This window comes from Parasteatoda tepidariorum, chromosome 7 (assembly GCF_043381705.1).
Source record: "Parasteatoda tepidariorum isolate YZ-2023 chromosome 7, CAS_Ptep_4.0, whole genome shotgun sequence".
In the NCBI taxonomy this organism is placed as follows: domain Eukaryota; kingdom Metazoa; phylum Arthropoda; class Arachnida; order Araneae; family Theridiidae; genus Parasteatoda; species Parasteatoda tepidariorum.
The window spans coordinates 68,997,391-69,003,597 of NC_092210.1; positions in this window are offsets into that span (position 1 = coordinate 68,997,391).

Genomic DNA, 6,207 nt, shown 5'->3' on the forward strand with positions numbered 1-6,207 from the left:
AGTTGAGTTATTTCAAGTATACTTAATTACCTACAGTCATTAATTAGTCTATAATTGCAATTAAAACATACATATAAGGTCTTAATGGAAACGTACAGTGGATTCAACTTTCCCCGTGTCCACAAACAGGGAATTATACAAAACGTAATTTTCGTATTTATAAAGGAATGATGACTTATAATATTTCGGAGTAATTTTTTATTTTTTCTGTCATTTAAACATTCTCTTCCGAATCTTGTAACCATAATCGAAATTAAATTTACATCTGATTCCCTTAAAAAATTAAAACTATGGAAAAAATAAAACAAAGACTTAAATCTTAAAAAAAAATACTAAGTTTGAATCAAATACATTTCAGTAAAATATATCCAGTTTCGGAATAGTTTTTTAACAAAAAATTATTCCAAAATAGTTATAAACTACCTTATAACTAAGGAAATTGGAGTCTTAAAATCAACCCTATTTTAACTTATTGTAATTTGAATATCTTTTATACAACGACTTAAATTTTTATAGAATAAAATTAATATTTACTACTAATATTGCACAATAATATTATGTACGAGGTAATATTTAAAAGTTTTTAATCAAAATTAATTCACATACTGGGCAAATTTTCTAAAAATGAACCTGGCATCATGAATTTAATCAAACGTTAACGAATAAATTGGACAAGCTATTATAATTTATCATTTTTATAATAATTTGCAACACAAAAAAACCTACTTAGAGTCTTTACCCACTTTTTAGACGCTTAATAATGAATACTAAATATTTTATTTATTTGGTATGTTACATGATTAGTTAAATAATACAGAATTAGTACCAGAATTAATGTTACTTGGTTATTATTTATAAATCATGTGGTTAAATGAGTCACAATACTAAAGACTATTAATTATTTTTACCTTAATATTTTGTATAATTAACATCGAATATTAACATTATTTATTTAATAACTTCAAACAACGTGGCAGAATAATATTTAATATTAAAATTTTTAAATTTTGACAGTCGAAACAAATTTTTTATACTCTTAAAACCATGCAATTACCTGGTAGAGTTGCTACATAAAAAAGAAAATATTAAGATTAGTTAACAATGGTTTAGACTAATGCATTTCATTTTATTGTAGCATCAGTTTAAACATTACATTTAGAAAGAAAAAGTTTGGTCTAAACTATCAGAATATAATGAAATTGACAGTGTTTCTACCTCTGTAGAAATATTTAAAGACTCGGTAATTTTTTCTCGGAATGATTTTATTAAAATTAACAATAAAATATAGTTTTATAATATATGATAAAATTTCATGAATTTCTTAAAATTCAGCAATGTTAACATGATACTTTAGATCATGGGATAAAATCTATTTTTTTGTTTAAATTTATTTTTTAGTTTTATATTTCTTACATGTACTCACTAAATTGTATTTATAACAAATTGTTTATAAACAACGGTTTAAGTACCATACATTCAATTTCCCATAACCAGAATTATGGTTCTTTTTTTAATATCGGAATTACAGTTCGGTATTTTTAGGTAATTTTACGAGAGTACATTGAGCAAAAGATGTCTTTATCAGTCTTTATTCATAAACTGTTTAATTTCAAGTTATATATAAATATATATATATAGAGAGAGAGATAAATAGATGGATAGATAGATATAGATATATGTTTAAAATCTTTCTTGATTTTACTCATTCATTAAAAGGGGTATATTAAAATCTTTGAAACCTTTATTCGAATTATGAATGTGTGTACTCACATATTTTCACTGGTCCTATACGAAAAAGATAAAATTAATTATTAAATTTAAACTCGTACGGAGTAACATGAAAATTTTTTTTAAAGAGAACAGTATCTTTTGAAGTAATTATACATTTACATCATTTCGGTTAATATATGCTCTAATTTATTTCATAAACAAATATTGTTATAAAAATAATTACTTAATTTAAAAATTAAAATTTTATTTTTTCTGGAAATTGCAAATGAAAATTTACAAATGAAATTATATATTTTTTCTAGAAATTACAAGAGAAATACAAATTAAAATTTTTAATATCTATGAGTTTATTTGAATTGTCATGATTGGTTTTTTAAATAAAGAATATTGTTAAATTATTTACCAGGTTCCAAAGCTACAAATAAAAATAAAAGAATTGATATAAAATATTTGATATAAAATAATACTAGTTAAGATACAAAATGACTATTAAAATTTACATCGTGTTTTTTAAGTTTTACAAACATAGTATATTTACTATTTTATGCTTACATTTCGTACCGTGAATTACTTTTTCAATTGAATTGAGTTATTTCAAGTTTACCTACTTTCATTAATCAGTTAATAATTACAATTAAAGCAAGCATATAAGGACCCACTTCAAACGTACAGTGGATTCAACTTTCCCCGTGTTAACCAACATATGAAATGTATTTTTCGAATTTATTAAAGGAATGTTCATTTATAATATTTCGCAGCAATTTTTGATTTTTTCTGTCATTTAAGCATTCTCTATCGAATCTTTCTATCAAACCATAATCGAAATTAAATTTACACCTGATTCTTTTAAAAACTAAAACTATGGAAAAAATTAAAACAAAGTCTCAAATCTTAAAAAAAAAGTTAAATAGCATAAAGTTTGAATGAAATACATTTGAGTAAAATATATCCAGCTTCGGAATAATTTTTTAACAAAAAAATTATTCCAAAATAATTACAAACTACTTTATAACAAAGGAAATTGAGGTCTTAAAATCACCATAGTATAACATGGCATAAGTAGAATACCTTTTATAAAATGGCTTAACTTTATATAGAAGAAATTTAATATTTACAACTAATATTTTCAGAATAATATTATGTACGATATAATATTTAAAAAATTTTAATCAAAATTAATTCACTTACCGGGTAAATTAGCTAAAAATGAAGGAAAATAAAATATTAATATAAAAAAAATTATGATTACTGAAGAAAATAGATGTTATGAAGTGTTTAAAGGAAAGATACGGAAGAGAGAATTCAGAAACGAATGAAAGCAATTATAAGGAGAGAAAAGAAAGTTACATTTGAAAAATCCTTTTTAAAAAACTAAAACATGCTTTTAAGCAAAGAATTAGTTGTAAATTTTGAAAGAAAAAAAGATTATTCTAAAGTCCATTTCATCTAAAAAATTCGCTTAATTATTGAAGAGGAAAAGTTCATTGTTTAGGATTTTACGTTTTTGAAAGCTAAGAATTATTTTCTGGTTTCAGAAACCAAAAAAAAAATTACTAAAATAAAATGTTTCGAGATTACATACAAAGACATAACTAAGATTAAAAAAGCTATTTTATTTAAAGTATTAAAGCCTTATTTGATTTTATACCTTTAATTTAGTTTCCCTATCTGAAATTAACAACACTGTAAAATTCCGGATCAAATTGCAGTGAAAATGCCAGCAATTCAGATGCATCACCCGTAAAATTAATTTTAATGTAAAATCCATTTTGACGGTAAAATTTATTTCATCTATTTTACAGTAATTATTATTTCACTACAGTGATTCACTGATTTTAAAATGAATATTACTGCGGAAATTACGGTACATCAGATTTTTTGTGCCATAAAATACTGCGGTAAAAATAGATTTTGTGGTATACAAAAATTTTTTACAGTGTACTTTGCGTCTCATTTTCTTTTCAATTATATGATGTTCATTTCATTTTTCAGTGTTGTTTAATTGTTTACTTATTCTCTACAGGTTTTTCTTTTTTGCAAGGAAAATGATTTTACGTTCATCTGTTGATTTGCGAACACTTTTCAGATAGGCTGTACAATACATCACTTTAAAATAAATGTATTTTTAATGACTTTAAAAAATATGTGCATTATTGGTTTGTATAATGTCTTTGACTTTCTCATTAAGTTAATTTAAGGGTAACGATTCACTAAAAAAAATTTCTGTCTTCTATAAACAATTTTATATTTCTGCGAAATAAAAGCTATGTTTTATTTCGTAATTTTATGTAATGTGAAATTATTCAGGTTAGGAATGATTGGATTTAAAGGAAATGAAAAATAAACTAAACATATATTAAGGACATGCAGCTAAATCTGAAATTGGTTTAATAAATATTAAACTCTATTGAATTCGAAATGCAACATTTCAGTCCATTTCTAAATTCATCATGAGTAGTTAATAATAACAGCTACTTCAGAGTGGTTTTATTATGTCACTGCTAATATATGTTTAGGACATTTTAACGCAATTGTTAATGGAAAAGTTTAGATTTTGCAGTATTTTACATTTAAAAAATTTAAAAATTAAAATATATATATATAAATTATGTGAAATTAACTTACGATCAGCAACTGTAAAGCCAAATAATTTATTATACGCTTTCCACAGACAAAAAAAAATCTCATTTAACTTTTAAACAGTATTCATCATGGCATAAGAGTTGATATAAAAATGTATTATAATGAATTATAATGCATTATAATGCTATAATAATATAAGTAAATGAGTAAATGAATTATAATGCTTAATAAAATATAATTATTTCTTATCACTTGTTTTTACTTTATGAAATATATTGTATCTACATTAATTTATATTTTAATTTAAAATATCAATCATTATTATTATGATTTTTAAAGGTTTCTAAAATATAATACCATTAATTATTATTAATGATACTTAAAATATGCTTTAGGTACTGAGTTATACATTACAAGTTTAATTTTTAGTGACACGGATATTTTATTGATTGAAAGATGATTTTGTTTTTATGCTCTACTTAAAAAGGCCATGTATAATTTTTTCTTGTATTTTAAAATAAACTACCTTTAACTATTTCAATATTAAATATTTCTTAATATATAACTTCCTTTTTTGGCTTACATATGGATTAAAAGTCAATTATAAAATATAAAAAATATCATAAATATATAGTAATTCAATTTAAGGGTAATAAATTATGACTTGTAATTTATTTGTAATTTATTTGAATGTACTTTAATTAAAATTATAACTTCAATAATTTTAAATATTTAGGAGGAGTAATAATTAAGCAGACTCAAAATAATGAACTAAACACCATTAAAAATAAATAAATTGCAGCTTACTATTAAATATGCATACACATTAAGTTACATAATTTTTTTCGTAATTTCTTAGGGTAAATATTAAGTTAACTAGCGTAAACATTGAATGAAAAATTTTAAGACTAATAAGTCAGGGTTATTACTATACTAAACATTTTTTTATATTCTTCAACCTACCAGGCACAGCAACTGAAATAAGGAAACAAAAGTCTAAATTAGTGCCAACTTACAAAAGAATATTTTTTAAACATAATACATAATTGCATTACAAACGAAACAGTTTCTTTATAAATACGCTTTGTTTTAAAGACTTCATTGATTGAAATCTTTTTTGATGTTACAAAACATATAAAATTCTACTCGAAATTATAAACGAAAATAGAATAAATACGATGAGATTTTCATTAAAAACACAGTTTATTGTCGAAAAGTAAAAATAAGTTTTAAAATAATTTTTGAAAAAAAATTTTTTAATGATAGAAACTAACCTTGAACTCGTTTTGCTGGTGATAAAATGAATTCTTCTCAATAGTAGGTATGATAATTGTAACTGTTTTTGTATCATTGAATAGTATGACGAGTCCCAACCCTATCTTAAACCTATTGCTATGCATTCGTAAATGCATAGCAATTCATAACTATACAGACAGCAAATAATGCTCACTTTTCTCTCTACAGAGTTTAACATTTGAAATGTATTCTACACTGTAAAAAATTCCAGATCAAATGGTGGCTAAAAGTACCTGCATTCCGGTTTACGAAAATTCCATTTTTGCCGGAGCATGTTACGGAACGAAAAATCTCATATACAGTAATTTTTACAGTAATTAAATAAATATTATTGTAAAAATTACTTTATGATATTTTACGATAAAAAGGGTTTTACAGTAAAATTATGTAACGGACGATGCTCTGAAAGTGGCGGTATATTATACCATAATTTGATCCGGAATTTTTTTACAGTGTAGCATAAAATATTAAGAATTTAAATCCATCATTAACATCTTTAAAACAAATTTCTCTTTGAAAATTAAAAGTTTTATCAGGAATAAATTATTAAAATAAAAAATAGCAATAGATGACAGACAATAGAAAAACTTGTAGAAA